Below are 17,990 nucleotides of genomic sequence, written 5' to 3' on the forward strand. Positions count from 1 at the left end.
TGCATATGGGAGTGGGTGCATGGCCATGCCTGGCGGGCAGCCGCCACGCCTGAATTTTTATATATGAAAAAAAATTCCTGGTGTCTCGTCAGCTTTCTGCCCCTAGGGAATGATCGAGGGTAATTGCCCTCCATGTGCCCCACTGTGGCGGGCAGATAGACTGCTGCATTTTTATTGTTGTGTGGGGCATGACCATGCCTTGGTGGACACCCCCCACTTCTATATTTTTATAAAAAGAAAATGTGTCTAGTGGGCTTTCTACTCCCCGGGGGGTGGGTACAGATGGTGGGGTAATTGCCCCTAGGGGTAGCTGAAAGTCTGAAGTATTAACATTTTCAGGAGGGAGCACAAGTCCTTGCCTAAGGAGCCATTCCCCTCTATCTCTGGAGCATAGTGTTTGGATCCCTGCTTGGGGATCGCTCTCCTGTGGCGATCCACAAGCAGGGATCCACAGGTCAAGAGGTAACGTTGGAAATGGCAATTCTCCCCTTTCCAACGATCAGTCTCTCTGAAGAATAAGTGCTTGGTGGGCTCAGATATGCCCCCGATCACCGATTCAGTGGTTATGAAATGAGCCCTTCAGCTTGTTTTACTTTCACTGATGTTATGTAATTCCATCAGCGCGTCCTATGCTCTAATCATCATCTCAAACAAAACAAAAAAGTCACTAAGCTCTTCCAAGCAGCCTGAAAAAAAGGAAACCATCTTCCATCTAGGGAGGGAGTGTAGCCATCAGCTGCATTTAAGGGTTTAAAGTAACTTGACTCTTGATTGATTAAATAAAACAGAAATTGTGATGCATTGTCTTTTATCACAGTATTTATTCGCTGCTTATCACCAATATGATATATAAATGTATATATCTGCCTCTTTGCTCCAACTCTGTATTAGTTTATGAAAATCCTTTTGAGTGATAGAACACGTTTTCTAGACACTGCAGTGAAGAAAAAATAATGTATTTAGCTTATCTTCAAGACTTGCAAACAGTAGTTAAGCAGCTACACTTTAAGAATAGCAGTAGCTTTTACAATATCAGCCGGTCTGCTTTTTTTGCTCGGGTAGGAATTAACACATGAGAAATCTCAGTTTCCACCTATGGTATCATTCTTTTGATACAAGTCACACCAAGCCAGAGTTAGTGTTAACAACATGAAATGTCAGACAAAATCATTACAACTACAGGAATAAGTCCAGTTTGACTTGCGGATAAAAAAAATATGTGGGTGTCCGCTTCAGAATATAATGCTTTTTTTATTATTTGCCCTGCTTTGCACAATTACAGATAGCTATTGCTAAATCCAGAGTTTAAAAACATAAGTTGTACAATAGTTATTAGTTTACGATATGCACCTAAAAAATGTATGTTTAAAAGTTGCGGATTTTAAAGTAATATATCTAATGGTAATGTGATTATTATCATTGTATATTATTCTGTGAAAATGTACTCATGTATTTAATATAAATTGGGTTCACTTGTATCGTGTGATACTAGGGGCGTCTGCACCTATGTCTTGTACTGACTCCTCCTAAATAAATTTGACAGTACACTACAGTATGTGACAACTTTTTGTCTGACTCTTTTGTTGTTGGAGATTACCTCTGCCTCAAGCCCTTCTGTTTCTTTATGCATCTTTGTATAGGCCTGACGCGCTATGTTGGTTACTAATAAATGTTGTTAAACTGAAAAACTGAATTAACATAAGGAAGGACGAAAACTATTTCTGAGATATCTGCAACTGACATCATTACAGATGTATGAATCTACGAATTATGCCTACTACAGCCGGAAAACATTTTTTTTTGCCAAGCAGCTGTTTCACAGTTTGAGAGTCCAGTGCAAGATCCAGAGAAGGATCAGTACTCTAGCTATTTATTATACCTATCAGACCAGGATTCTAAGTGTGTTGGGCCTCAAACCCAGTAGTAATTAAAAACCTACATTGAATGGGTCCCTGTCTGACCCTATATTTGTGTCCTTAACTCTAATAGCAAAAGCACTGATTGATTGATTTCTGGACATTGAATGTAAAAAAAAATGTTAAGGTAACCCATGGAAACAATTTAGTTCCTGTTTATAATTCACATTTTAATTGATCTTGAGTTGAGGCTGAAGGCAGAGCAAGCTTCTCACAGTGCCTGAAAGTAGGTCAAAAAGTTGTTCAGAATACATGGTCATCCAATCATTGGCCTCTTTGCTGACATCACAGAGCAATAGTCACATATTCCAGCTGTAATTGTGATTCTATGTCAGGACCAGAGGCTTTGGATTATGCTTTCTCTTTTACTGAAAGAACCCAGCAGCCAATAAACGTTTAAATAACCAAAAACTACATCACCCAACATTCCCGGTAGCCCAATCTGACCAATCCCTGGTTAGCCGTCCATATAAATGTCATTGTAACCTTAGTCCTGCCTCTTTCTTTGCTCCTCGCAGCCTTCAGTTAAGTGCCCAACACATTGTGTACAGCATTATTGTTTTATTGAATTTGTTTTTTTCTTAATCACTAATTGTGGCCGTGGAGCAGGACCAGGGGTGGAACGGTGCTTGTGACTGGCTCATTCCAGTTTTGTTGTGCACGACCCTCGGCGCTCGCTAGTTTTCAGTTTAATTCCCTTCAACGGGGTCTGTGCGTTGCGGAGAGTGCGGAGGTGTCTAGGACCTTGCCGAGCATCTGAACGCCCTGCGGGATATCCCGGTGTTCGAGCAAGGCGTATTACAGCTTTTTTTAAAGCCGTACGAGCGCTGGCTTTCAGGGAGGCTAGTCCTCTCTTTATTTTCACATTGCGCATATGTGCGGCCAAGATCCGGTGGTTTTATGCTTCGGACTTTGCCAGCAGAACATACGTTGATTTGTTTTAAAACAGAAATCCCCCAGAGAATGCCCGACTGGGTGGAATAAACGTCAAAGGGCTTTGCCTTAGGGAATTTAATGCAGGTGCTCCCTCCACATCCTAGTGGGCAGTATTTTGAGTTATTCTCACATTTTGATTGGAGTTTCTCCACTTGAATATCTGCAGAGGCTGACTACCCCACCCCCCCACCGCCCTTTTTTGAACTCCTTACCTCTTCATCTCTAGAAATGGCTTACTGAGCAGAAGAGGATGAATTCTATCAGCAAGAGGCTGAAGAGCCATATGAAAACTAGATGGAGGGAAGATTGGTACTGGCCCTGGTTCACCATGTGCAGGACTCTGTAAATCAAGCCCTTTTAAAGGCTTTAAAATCTTCTACTCAGCCCTTAGTACGTTTTGGGCAATGGGAATTGATGGGAAGACCCCTGATGCTGGAATGCCTGATACACTCATTCCTGATAGGAGTCGGGCCCGAAGGGACTCTGAAGGACCTAGATACTTGGCAGAAATATTATCCCAAATGGCTTTCTCGGTCTTCAGAGACCATGAATTTGATCAGGATCTCCCTGAGATCCCTAGAGAATTGTTCTCCCAGGGACTGATGTGTCCTGAGGAATCTGTCTTCCGCTTCTCAGTCCTCTGATTCTGAAAAAACTCAAGATGAACCTAAAGTGTCAGGTAAGAGGAAACGTAAATCCCACAAGTCAGCTGAATGAGCTATGGTTCGGAAGAACCTATTTTTTGATCTGGAGAGTATTATTCACCTGAGATCCACTGGATGGGTGCCCTCTGTGGAGGTGACGCACTATGTCCAAGACAGGTTGCACAAGAGTTTTGACAAGGATGTTTGCAACACATTGCGTTCGGAGAGCCCCTGTCCTTACCTGTCGGGCCAAGTGGCAGATACACCAGAGTTATATCCTAGTATGGCCATCTTTCTTAAACAATTCACAAAAGAACCTAAAAATGGACTGGACCGAGCCTGGAGGGGCTGTCAGGGTAAGCTCCTGGATATTTCTGGGCCTATTGCAAAGATCCTTGAGCATGGTGGTAGATGCCAAAGAGAGTAATATGCATTTGTATCCTGAGGCAGTCCTGGAGTGGGTGCAAAGAGACGTATGTCTTCTCGGCAATGCCAATTGCGCAATGCCATGGAGCGGCGCAAGTCTTTTCTGATGAGGATCGACTCTAAGTTGGTTAATGTTCTCTTGTTTGGGGACAAATTTGTTAAAGATCTTGGGAAATACGTCTCTGCATCCTGCGCCCCATGGACAAGGCTCAATCCTCCATGAAAAAGTTGTTCAGTGGCGGCCTTTTTCTCAGGGCCGGACTCTATAGAGGCCGAGCACCAGGCTGTGGTTTTTATCAGGCCTCCTCCACTTACACAGAGGCTGTGGTTCCTACCAAGCCTCTTCTGGATTCTACCCCTCCCGCAGGAGAGGTCGAGGTCGTACCCATTGGGCTGGAAAATGGATATTACAACAACCCAGAATTGGCAACAGGTGAGAATAATTCTCTTTTCCAAAGCAGAGTAAGGGAGCATTTACAGGCTTGGAGACAGATCTCTCAGGATCCCTGAATCCTTCAAGCTGTGAAGAGTTACTAGTTAGTTTTATTCCCCTCCCAGTCATTCCTTCTTTACATTTTTCCCAAGCAGAGAGCAATTTCATAGATGTCGAAGTGGCTTCTCTTCTGCAGAAGTGAGTGGTAGTACCCACAACTTTGTACCCTTCAGGTTTTGTCAGTATGATCTTTCTCTTTCAAAAGAAAGGAGGCGGTACCGATTGGTTCTCAATCTAAAGGAATATAATTCCTTCATAATCTACCGCCATTCCAAGATGGAAGGTATTCATCTTTTAAGAGATCTGTTCCAAAGAGGGGAATTGGCTTGTTCATCTGGATCTCAAAGACGCTTATTTGACAGTACCAGTTTTCCCGCCACATCGCAGATTCATGCCGTTTTTTTTGGCAAAACCTGTGGTTCGAGTTCGCAGTCCTTCCCTTCGGTCTGTCCTCGGCCCCTTGGTGTTTCACCAAGTTGGTACGTCCAGTCGTACAGTTTCTTCGAAAAATGGGCGCACATCTAATTATTTATCTATGCCTTCTGATTATGGAACAAACAAGAGAATTAGTTCTCATCCATATAAATAGGACCATTGAAAACTTGCAAGATGTGGGTTTTTTGATAAATTCAGACAAATCCGTCATCATTCCCTCACAATGTATAGCATTCTTAGGCTTCTAAGTAGATTCTGTCAAAGCGCAGCTGAAACTTCCTCTGACAAAACGATCCATGATCAAGATAGAGTTACAGAGAGCCCTTACCTCTCCGAGTATATTATTGAGGACTCTGCCGATCTTGTAGGGGTCCTAGCCTCTTCTATTCAAGCGATATTTCCAGGTCCCTTACATTACATGGCCCTTCAGCATCTAAAAATTCTTGATCTGCGCAAGGGTCTCACTTATGCGGGGAAGATTTCTTTGACGGACAAAGCCCGAACAGAGATATACTGGTGGTTGGAGCTTGGAATGGCAGAGCAATCTTTGCCTCTGTCATGGAGATGGTCCTAGAGTCGGATGCCAGTCAGTGGGGTTGGGGAGCACAATGGGAAATGGTAGAGACTGGGTGCAGGTGGTCTCCAGGAGAACTCTCCCTGTACATCTTCGCGATTTGTTCCCTTTCTCCCCACAAAGCCAGCTGTTGCATACTGTTACGTATGGACAACATCTCTGCGGTGCATTATATCAGTCATTTGGGTGGGACCAGATCATGTGTACTGGTGGAGATTACCAAGGAGTTCTGGCATTTTTGTCTTCATCATCAGATTTTGGTGATGGCAGAATACATTCCGGGACGTTCCAATGTGATAGCGGATTGGAACTCTGGGTTTTTGAGGGATGGCAGCGACTGGGAGCTACACCTTATCAGATTTGGCTACACAGGGTTTAGGTTATAGGACTATCAATAATTTTAGGTCAGCTCTTTCAGCTGGACATCCTCATATTGACGGCAGACCGGTGGGCGAACACCCGTTAGTTTGTAAACTTTTAAGGGGCATCAGGATGGTCAATCCCCCTCAGCCTAAATATACAGTTTTATGGGAGGTTGATGTTGTACTTTGTTTTTTATGAAATTGTCCATGTAATGAAGATTTATCACGTAAACACTTGTCGGCCGAGCTCACAATTTTATTATGCCTTATTTCATGCAGAAGGGTATCGGATGTAAGAGTCCTTTATTTAGCAGGTAGAGTATTTACTCCTTTGGGGATCTAAGACTGCTTCAGAATGTGTATCTTATCCAGCTTTTCCACATCATCCTAAATTATGTGTAGTTCAGTGCATAAAGGCATATGAAGATTGTACTTGTGAATTTCGTAGAAATATTTGAGGACAACTACTCATTTCTTTACAGAAACCATTTTCACCAGTCTCCTCAGCCACTTTGGCTAGATGGATTAAATGGTTGTTGAGTGAAGCAGGTATTGATGTTTCCTCCTTTGGGGCACATTCTATTAGAAGTTCTATGGCTTCTAAAATATTTGGAGCTTGCTCTTGTTCTGAGGATATTATGAATGCTGCATATTGGTCTTTTGATAGTACATTTAAAGTGTTTGTCATAAACCTATTGTAGACGTAGCTTCGGTTGTGGTGGATCGGTTTTGAACTAGCATAATCCAAAGCATCCAGTCCTGACATAGAATAAAAAAAAATCTAGCTTTTGCGTCAAGAATTTTAAACACGGAGGCGAGGATTATCCCACCCTTATCTGATTTGTATTTAAGATATATGTTTGATATTTTATTTCTGAAGCAATCAAAACTGGAGATGTATATTTGATATCTGTATCTAACCTGATTTCCCTCCCCTTTTTATGCATTCTCATGTGAGACCCTACCGATTTATTTTTTCTTTGTTAGGTTTTGATAATAAGAATGCATTTGATGTTTGAATGAAAAGAACAGTTGCCGGTTGGAGTCCTAGACGAAGATTCTGTTAGGATTCAGGATTCGGTTCTTAAGGTTGTTTTGTTATGGCAAAGATAGAGGCAGGACTAAGGAAACAAGGACATTTATATGGACGGTTGACCACGGATTGGTCAAATTGGACTACTGGAAATGTTGGGTGATGTTTTTGGTTATTTATCGTTTATTGGCTGCTGTGTTCTTTCAGTAAAAAAAAAAAGAGAAAGTGTAATCCTCGCCTCCGTGTCCTTAATAGAATTTAAAATTCTTGATGCGAAAATTCGAAAAATGTTTAGTCTGTGCTAATGTGTGTGAAGAAGTTGCACGTTTGTCAAAATATTGACAGGGAGAAAGTAGAAGAAAATTAAGTGCTGACAGGTGAGTGGGTGCACTGTGTGTTTGTGGGGTGGTTAGGTGAGGGAGATGAGAGGAAGTGCATTCATTGGATGGTGAAAAGAAGGTGTTGAGAAGGAAAGAGATGAAGTGTAAGATCTGCAGATAGACAAGATGTGGAGAGAAAAACTGCTACACGTCTATCAAATAGTTAACAGAACTGTAGTCATTTAGACACTGAAGACCACAACCTCTTCCATGGTCGTGGTGAATTTTAATTCAAAGCCTCACAATTTCAGAATCAAAACAATTTCAATATTATTTACAATAAAATAATCATTGTTACTAATTTATCTTAAACAGCTAGCAACGCTGACAAAGCCAATAGTTCTGGTTGGTTTTAGATGTATGTTAGTTGTGTTATATTTCTGAGTGTAAGTAAACAAAAGCTCATAATGGAACGGAAATACAAGTCAGGTGGCACGTTTTGGGAATCAGACAAATGTACTTAGCATGTTTAAGCCACGTCCTCAACTATATAGGTCACAGTCCTTCTAGAGACCCTTTACATTTTTCAACCCAATTACAGCCCTGTTTCTGCCTATCCATGCAATAATAGCATGGAAAGGTTGCTTGTGAGGTGTGCCTCGGCAATGAGCGCGATGTCTGGTGGTTAGGAGCAACACTAACCCTTTAGTCCACCTTAACAGAGACAGACAGTCGGGCACATAGAGTACAAGGCAGACGGCGCCGAGGCCGGTCGGCCACGCCTCCTCCTGCACAGGAGGACGCGCCCAAGCAGCGATTGGTTGTGCGCTGCTAAGCACGATTCACGAACCCGGCTCCCCTTTTGTTTTTGTATTGAGGAAAACAAGGCTCGAGGCGAGTGGGAGCGCGTGCCCAGGGATCCGCGCGTGCAGCCTTCTGCTGTCAATCAGAGAGCGCGTGGCGGATCCGCAGGTCGAAACGAGCAGCGCGAGCAAATGGAAGCGTCAACGGCGGGACCGTGAGGAGCACCAGCCCGGCGTCTTCGCCTCGTAAGTACCAAGCGCCGCCCTCTTCCCTGTGAGCCCCCGCCCGTTTTGTGGTTCAAGACACGCCTCTTCAGGAGTGTGAGGCCTGGTAAACACGCCTGCTCTTCTTTTCACTCCGGGGCTATGCTCGTGCACTCATTCTCGTCGATGTGGGTTGGGGCCGTTCAATAAACTCTTTTATTTCAGTTACGAACTATAACTTTCGCGACTAGCGTGCATTCCGTGGCATTGCAACTAAAGCCCCGCCCTCTATTACTAAGCCTCTTCTTTTCCCGTGCCCCTAACCTCTGGGGGCCTCAAGTGGCCTGGCACGCATACAATAATGCTTAGCTCCTGAAAATGTAGCAGACACGGCTTACTGGTCAAAAGGTGATTTTTCTACATAAAAGTTAAACACTTCACCTCAGAATATAGTCGGCATGCAAGATGAAATTAAAGACGTACTGCATTGTGAATGAAACGTCAAACCATTTCCTTAACCTCTTTAGTGTTGAGGACAACTGTTGACGTCTTCAGCAGTTCTTCTGTAGTGTGGAGGACGTCAAAAAGTCGTCTTTGGCTACGAAAAAAAATGTTTTTGTTTTTAAAATACAAAAACCTTTCTTTTTCAGAATCACAGCTGGGATGTGAATGAGTAGCTTCCCTCGCGTCCCAAAGTTGATTATTTTTTGCTTTAGTGTAATACCAGCATAACAAAAGTGAAAGTGGAGTCAGCATTCACTTGATCAGTGCAGAGGTGCGTAACTTCTGAGCACCAATCGACTCGGCAGAGGCCGAACTGGAAGGCAGCCCTTCTCTCCTTAATAGATCTCAGTTGATGTTCACCCTGGGCACGCGATTCTCCAAGTAGGGATCCACTCCACTAGACACCAGGGGTCGTTTCTTACTTTGTTTAAAAAAAAAAACAGGGTGTTTACTACAAATATGCCCTTGGGGTGGACATTATTTGGAGTGGGTGGAGAGGCCTGCTTAGGCCTGTGTATGCCATCACCACTGGGGATGAGACTATCTGCCCCTGTGGGGTGGATGGCAGAGTGTACCTCCTATCTGCACCCTTATTGGAGGGCAGAAAGCGCATAAGACTCCATAGAATATTGGTTTTACAATGTTGTTGTTGTTGGAAGGTGTCCCCTCAAAGGGTGTGGGCCTGTGCACTGCCCAACTCTTGCGGCAGATTGGATAAATTTACTCTGTCTTCACGTGGTGGCAGGAAGAAAGCCCACGAGACAGAAAGAATTATGTTTAAGGTTTTGTTTTTGTTTTTTTGTATGAGTGAGGCACCCCATGTGAATGAGCCTGTTAACCCTCAATCTGCACTACAGGTGTACTAATCCCATAGACCCCAGTGGGAAAAAACTGTCAAAAAAAGTGTGGTGATGCTGTGTCCTCACCCCAGAATAGACATAACAGGCTGAGTGACAACCTATAGGCAGTTGGGGGAGTTTTAGGCAACTTGCATTGTCCCTGGTTTGATCCTTTCTTCCGTGGACACAGGGTCCGTGTTAAGCAGTAAAGCGACCCTGGATTCCCTTCTGTTTACTTTGCAAAAATGTTTGGGTTTGTTAGATTTAGGTGGGTGGCGCTGAGCCCAGGTCCAAATACTATTGCCAATGCCCCCTTATTCCGTTTGGGCCTTTTGTGTGTCAGACCCTAGGCCAGACCACACAGGTGGGACAGCGTTTGTATTGAGAGAAGTGAAGGTGGTAGGATTTTTGTAAATCCGCGCAGATACTGGAGCTCACAGAAAAGTGAGGAACATGCCTGACGAGGCAAGGTTTGAGGTTTGCAAAGCATTGCGAGAAGTGAAACGTCATTAAACCCCCAAAAGGCACACCTTCCAGGACTCTACAGTATCTAGTTCTCAAAAATGTATGGGCTTGGTAGGTTTGCCTGGATGGTGGCCAAACCCGGGGCCAAATATGCAGAATAACCCCATCACCAAATCATGTCATTTTATTGACAGGGAATTATGGTATCTCTATATTGCATTTTGTGACGTGTTTTGATGCATGTTTATATCAGAAGTGCAAGAACACTGAATAATATGACATTTCAGAAAATGAATTTAATTTTCTCCACTATTGGTTTCCGAATGTAAGCCAGTGTTCAGGAAAGATCACATTTTGAAAATGTCTTTCTGAAGCATGTGATATTATGGGGAACCCCACATTCAGTGATGATGCAATACCCACTACTTCTAAATTCAGTATGTTGTGCAAATTTCGAAAAACACGTAGTTTTAATTCATACCCATTTTTCAATCATTAGATTTTACTATATGAATTGCTGCATGGTTATTACATAATGAAAAATCGTTATAAGCTGCAGCCATGTTTTTGACTCTGAGAATCGCATGTTTTTAGACAATAAGAAAACACTATATATATCATTTCGATCAGACGAGTCTAACGAACATAACAATGTTACTTTTTTAAAGAGGCCCCATAATGACAAAACATCAGAGATTAAAATGTTGTCACCAAGCGCAGATTTTTTCTTACTTATTTTCGTTATGTTTTTTCAACCCCTAGTTTATTTTGTAACACTGTGAGAGTGATTTATACAAAGACCCTATGTTGAAACTGGAATTATGTCTAGTTTTCAGAAACTTATAGCTTTCCAGGTTCACCCATGGGTTTCACATTTGTTTGCACTACACACAGGTTAAAACTGCAAACATTGGGAACAGCAGACTACCAGTTAGAACAATGCATAAACTGTGGTTAAAAAATAGTTTTATTTTACAACTCTGGTTGTTCCTGAAAGCTGGGAAGATAGTGTTCTTAGTGCAGCAAGCCTCCACAACATTTTCCCCATTGTTTAATCAAAAACACAGTTTTGTTATATTTTTGGTTAATTTCTCAGTTCTCTCTCTGAGAAGCCACAAACCCTGGGTAGGGTACATTTAACATCCCTATGTTAAGGGAAAAGACGCATATTTTGCCTGCATACATATTGTTAAAAAAAAAAAAAAGATATGAACGACTTAGTGCAAAGTGCCCTAAACTTAAAAAAGTGCTTAGCACCGCGAGTAGAAAAGCTTCAGCAGCAAGGATTCATTTTGAAATATGTGAAATGGCTCCTGTATAGTCATCTATAAAAATGAGTGCAATATATTGGATAATCATACTGCAACATGATACACTGGAATGCTTGCATTAACGAAATACATGTTTTACTTGTCTTTTTTTGTTTGTTTGAAATAGGATTCTTTCTCTTGAAAAAATGTTTTGTGTTAAAAGCGCAATTTTCTTAATGCAAATTGTGTTTTATGTTGCTTTGCACATCCGTCTATCAAGTTGTTGATACTTGGGTGACAGCTCAAGCAACCATGATTTTTAACGCAAAGCTTGATTTAATATGATCGCCAGACCAGTAAAAAAATAACTTCTGTGAGAAGATGTAAAGTTTGACATATGTTTTTATTTCTTCTAACATTTCACACATTGCATGTGGAATGCACTGCACAGTACCAACCCAATGTATGGAATATTATAAAAAATAGTCTTGGCATAGAACTTTGTAATGGATGAGAATACTTCCAGTACAGAAATTACGCTAGACATCACACACCTTTCCACCATAGTGCTGAGATGTGGGCATGCTATTAGGCTGCTTGTGTGTGCACCAGTGCAGGGAAGAGAGCAATAGCAGGTATTTTTCAGTAAGCATGTCTCTGTGCTGCTTTTCCCCATTGCGCATGGCAGTGGAGCAGCTTTGGTTGCTGTGCTATGTTGCACTAAAATGTAGTAAATCTACCCCTTTATTTCACAGCTTTTTGTCAGCTATATTTCCTCAAATACTTATCACCACAGTCCATTTTTAGATCACCATACCAGTCCATCTTTTGACCTCACCGCTCATCCATCCCCTTGCTGCTTAGAAATGGATTTAAAATAGAATAGGTAGTTTATCAGCAAACAACATCATCAAGTGGGACTATAACACTGTTACACTGACACAGGGGAGGGCTCACACTGACATGAGAAAACTGACATAGTAGTAACAACGTCACTGTCTCATTGCCACAGAAGCAAGAACATTGACACTGGGACATTGGCAGGGGTACAGCAACAAATTTACACTGACATTAGGACACTACCAAGGGGACACTGACACAGGGGCAATGGAAAATAGGAACTCCCAACAATAAAACTCAGGAAGCTTAACACTGACACTGGTTCACTAGCACAGGGAGCACAAACAGGAACACTGACATGTGGACAGTGAAAATGGCACGCTGACATGGGGCCCAAACACTAATTTTGGGACACTGGCATGAGAGTTTCACTGGGACACTGACACAGGGATACTTGGATACAAGGATATTGTCACTAGGGAAGAATATTAGAATAGTGACACAACATTGGGACAGTGACTAAAGGGAAGAGGCATTGGTGTTTTGACATGTTGAAACTGACAGGGGATGTTGATATAAAAACGCTGATGTTGGTACTCTGCCACGGGGACACAGTACTAGAACAGTGACACAGGGGTACCCAATACTGAAATGGGGACTTTGCTATGGGGACAATGTAGTTAGAACATTGACATCTATCACAAACATTGACACTAGGATACTGGCACAGGTGTGGCAACACTGATCCTGAAACACTGACATAGAGGCACCGGCAATCACATGGCAACACTGATTTAATAATACAGTATCTGAGACATACACTCAGGAGCACCAACACTGACATGAGGACATTGACGGTAAGTAGTGATACTGAAAAGCTGATGGGCCTAAAGTTCGATGCTGGGAATGGCAAGGGGCAGTGACACTGGGGAAATATAAAACATGGACACTATGATATCCCCTCCAAAACACTTGTGCTTGGACACAACACAAAGACACTGACATGGCACAGGAACACCAACCAAGTGCACTAACAGGAGGACACAACACTGGCTACTGCCCTATGGTGGGTGATATGGGTTACTGACACTTGGATTCATACACAAGGGCACTGTCATGGAGACAATGACTCTGGTATTGATGTGGACACTGGGCACGGCAAGGGGTACTCCAACAAGGGGCTCTGCCCGGGAACGTAGACACAAGGACATGGAGACACTGATATTGGGATGCTGCCAATGCCACACGGACAAAAACATTGAAGAAATTGCCTGAGGATTTTGACTGTGGGAACCTGAGTTTGGGGCACTGGCAGTTCCCAGATAAATGGGGGCACTGACCTTGAGGGTGGAACACTGACAGGCAGACAAACAGAGGGACATTTACACACATGCACAAACACCGTCACAGGGACACTGACTCACGAACACTGACAAGTAGTAATTAACAATGAGACGCCAAAACAATAGCACTGTCATTGCGACACTGATGCGGGATACTACAACACATGGGTACTAACACTAGTAGTGACAAAATACTGGGTACCAGCACAAAAGCACTGACCCTGGGCAGCTGTCTATAGAGCACCAAAACTGACACTGGGAAACAACCAGGAGAAACACACATTGGTACCCCAATAAATATAGATATAGATGGGGAACACTGACACGAGCACAGTTATAGATACATTGTCAAAAGAACACTGGGTTTTTAATATTGACACCTTTACACCAACATATAAATGTAGTGGTCCACTGCTGCTACTAGCACACAACCCCAGGTACCGTGAGCCACTGACGCTGGGACAGTTCAAGTTCTATGCTATGCTGTTTTGGAATGTTGACACTGCGTCAATGACAGACAGTGAGATGAGAACACTGGCACTGGGACACTGACAAACTGGAAAAGGTACACATCGAGGACGGGAACTGTTAAATGGAAACTGATATTTGGACAGTGATGTGTGGACACCGAAAAATTGACATTTTGACTAACATTGGGAAACACACTTCGACAGTGGGCGTTGAGGATACAGGTGCACAGGTTCTCTGACTAGGGTACTGAAAATTAAACATTGCCACTGGCATTGGGGCATGAGGACATAGAGACACTAAGGCAGGATCTCAAAGACTCGGCAAACGTGATAGAATCGGAGACCATGACTATGGGCATAAGGACAAGTCTATGGTCCAATCTAAACAACAACGACTGTGATGGCGAGTACACAACCCCATGTATAATTGCATTTAAATCCACGTAAGTTAATTTGTTCACAAGTGCTTTCAAAACACCATTTGACACACATTTTCTGAAAAATTCCAACTGTGCCTTTCTCACTGTGGTTTTAGTAACGCCGTTTTCTACTCATTATCATAGATAAGTGTTAGGGAAGAGAACACATTTAAAAATACTTCCAAAACGGTTGTGTTCTTTAAAATCTCACTGTATTGTGCTTAAAAAAAAAAAAAAAAAAAAAAAGTTGCACGGAAGCTAGTTTCATTTCCACCCCAAAGCCCCTTTATTGAGTAGTTATCCTTTCGGGTCAGACCCACCACCAAAACAGCTACCGCTGCCTACGGGCCTGCTCTTTCCAGAAAAAACATACTGCAAAATTAAAAACGCCATCAAAAATCTATTGCGAGTTCTGTAAAGATAAGTTAGGGGTGTGACAACGTGAAAGAGCATATGTTTTCATTCACAGATTAAGATGTTTTCCAAAGTGTGATGTCACTCTATATTTTCTTCAAAATAGTTTACTAATATTTTCCACTCAAAAAGAATTAGCATTTCTTTTAAATGTAGGCATTTCTTTAAACAGTGGACTGTAGCCTCAAAAAAGGGGTAAAGTTACACTGCCAAAAGGATATGTTTTTCCACAGAGGAATGAATGTTTGCCCACAGAAGATAGATGTTTGCAATAAAATAAATTGTAGTTTCTGTTCAAAAAGTAACATTTGCTTTCAAGAAGTCCAGTCTTACTCAGTTTTCATTTTCTGAAAAATAATTTTAAATCAAGAACAAGAAACTTTACATCGGTACCTCCCAATATCAAAATCACCATGTACGGTAAGTGGTAGCACAAGAGTGACACTGTAACAGCATGCTCATGAAAAAGCCTTTAGAAATGGATAAAATGTAATTTTAAATCAGTGTATTGTGTTAACATTCTCTCTCAACTCAGTAATCCCACCTCGTCTACCTAGGTTTTTTGTCCCTAACTGCAACGGCTTTCCATCGCTCTTAGGTTCTTTTACCTCCATTACTTTTTCTGTTACCTTCTTTATTTGAGTGTTTTCTTCTGGTGACAATTGACAAACTATTTGAAGAATCTTGATTATCTTTAAATGTGTTAATTTCAATATATTCCAAAACCGTCGAAACAGCTATCATTTGTGTAAGGAAATGCCTCCTTGGCATGGTTGCCCCCTGACTTTTTGCCTTTGCTGATGCTATGTTTACAATTGAAAGTGTGCTGAGGCCTGCTAACCAGGCCCCAGCACCAGTGTTCTTTCCCTAACCTGTACTTTTGTATCCACAATTGGCAGACCCTGGCATCCAGATAAGTCCCTTGTAACTGGTGCTTCTAGTACCAAGGGCCCTGATGCCAAGGAAGGTCTCTAAGGGCTGCAGCATGTCTTATGCCACCCTGGAGACCTCTCACTCAGCACAGACACACTGCTTGCCAGCTTGTGTGTGCTAGTGAGGACAAAACGAGTAAGTCGACCTGGCACTCCCCTCAGGGTGCCCTGCCAGCCTCTCACTGCCTATGCAGTATAGGTAAGACACCCCTCTAGCAGGCCTTACAGCCCTAAGGCAGGGTGCACTATACCATAGGTGAGGGTACCAGTGCATGAGCATGGTACCCCTACAGTGTCTAAACAAAACCTTAGACATTGTAAGTGCAGGGTAGCCATAAGAGTATATGGTCTGGGAGTTTGTCAAACACGAACTCCACAGCACCATAATGGCTACACTGAAAACTGGGAAGTTTGGTATCAAACTTCTCAGCACAATAAATGCACACTGATGCCAGTGTACATTTTATTGTAAAATACACCCCAGAGGGCACCTTAGAGGTGCCCCCTGAAACATAACCGACTATCTGTGTAGGCTGACTAGTTTTAGCAGCCTGCCACAAACCGAGACATGTTGCTGGCCCCATGGGGAGAGTGCCTTTGTCACTCTGAGGCCAGTAACAAAGCCTGCACTGGGTGGAGATGCTAACACCTCCCCCAGGCAGGAATTGTCACACCTGGCGGTGAGCCTCAAAGGCTCACCTCCTTTGTGCCAACCCAGCAGGACACTCCAGCTAGTGGAGTTGCCCGCCCCCTCCGGCCAGGCCCCACTTTTGGCGGCAAGGCCGGAGAAGATAATGAGAAAAACAAGGAGGAGTCACTGGCCAGTCAGGACAGCCCCTAAGGTGTCCTGAGCTGAGGTGACTCTGACTTTTAGAAATCCTCCATCTTGCAGATGGAGGATTCCCCCAATAGGGTTAGGATTGTGACCCCCTCCCCTTGGGAGGAGGCACAAAGAGGGTGTACCCACCCTCAGGGCTAGTAGCCATTGGCTACTAACCCCCCAGACCTAAACACGCCCTTAAATTTAGTATTTAAGGGCTACCCTGAACCCTAGAAAATTAGATTCCTGCAACTACAAGAAGAAGGACTGCCTAGCTGAAAACCCCTGCAGAGGAAGACCAGAAGACGACAACTGCCTTGGCTCCAGAAACTCACCGGCCTGTCTCCTGCCTTCCAAAGATCCTGCTCCAGCGACGCCTTCCAAAGGGACCAGCGACCTCGACATCCTCGGAGGACTGCCCCTGCTTCGAAAAGACAAGAAACTCCCGAGGACAGCGGACCTGCTCCAAGAAAAGCTGCAACTTTGTTTCCAGCAACTTTAAAGAACCCTGCAAGCTCCCCGCAAGAAGCGTGAGACTTGCAACACTGCACCCGGCGACCCCGACTCGGCTGGTGGCGATCCAACACCTCAGGAGGGACCCCAGGACTACTCTAAGACTGTGAGTACAAAAACCTGTCCCCCCTGAGCCCCCACAGCGCCGCCTGCAGAGGGAAATCCCGAGGCTTCCCCTGACCGCGACTCTTTGAATCCTAAAGTCCCGACACCTGGGAGAGACCCTGCACCCGCAGCCCCCAGGACCTGAAGGACCGGACTTTCACTGGAGAAGTGACCCCCAGGAGTCCCTCTCCCTTGCCCAAGTGGAGGTTTCCCCGAGGAACCCCCCCCTTGCCTGCCTGCAGCGCTGAAGAGATCCCGAGATCTCTCATAGACTAACATTGCGAACCCGACGCTTGTTTCTACACTGCACCCGGCCGCCCCCGCGCCGCTGAGGGTGAAATTTCTGTGTGGGCTTGTGTCCCCCCCGGTGCCCTACAAAACCCCCCTGGTCTGCCCTCCGAAGACGCGGGTACTTACCTGCAAGCAGACCGGAACCGGGGCACCCCCTTCTCTCCATTCTAGCCTATGTGTTTTGGGCACCACTTTGAACTCTGCACCTGACCGGCCCTGAGCTGCTGGTGTGGTGACTTTGGGGTTGCTCTGAACCCCCAACGGTGGGCTACCTTGGACCAAGAACTAAGCCCTGTAAGTGTCTTACTTACCTGGTTAACCTAACAAATACTTACCTCCCCTAGGAACTGTGAAAATTGCACTGTGTCCACTTTTAAAACAGCTATTTGTGAATAACTTGAAAAGTATACATGCAATTTTGATGATTTGAAGTTCCTAAAGTACTTACCTGCAATACCTTTCGAATGAGATATTACATGTAGAATTTGAACCTGTGGTTCTTAAAATAAACTAAGAAAAGATATTTTTCTATATAAAAACCTATTGGCTGGATTTGTCTCTGAGTGTGTGTACCTCATTTATTGCCTATGTGTATGTACAACAAATGCTTAACACTACTCCTTGGATAAGCCTACTGCT

At 43.6% G+C, this 17,990-nt stretch overlaps 1 protein-coding gene across 4 annotated transcripts in view; it reads left to right on the forward strand.

Moving 5' to 3' along the window:
* The window catches only part of LOC138268449 (mothers against decapentaplegic homolog 4-like), a 430,729-nt gene that overhangs the window by 26,141 nt on the left and 386,598 nt on the right, over positions 1-17,990 (forward strand). For 2 of the 4 annotated variants that reach the window (XM_069218099.1, XM_069218104.1), the window contains exon 2: positions 8,018-8,188. The exons of 1 other annotated variant lie outside the window; for it this stretch is intronic. The gene's annotated coding sequence lies outside the window, so the exon portion shown is untranslated. Of the gene's footprint in view, positions 1-8,017; positions 8,189-8,244; positions 8,274-17,990 lie in introns of those variants that run through there. One more of the 4 variants, XM_069218103.1, reaches the window with a different exon arrangement.

This window comes from Pleurodeles waltl, chromosome 12, assembly GCF_031143425.1.
Source record: "Pleurodeles waltl isolate 20211129_DDA chromosome 12, aPleWal1.hap1.20221129, whole genome shotgun sequence".
In the NCBI taxonomy this organism is placed as follows: domain Eukaryota; kingdom Metazoa; phylum Chordata; class Amphibia; order Caudata; family Salamandridae; genus Pleurodeles; species Pleurodeles waltl.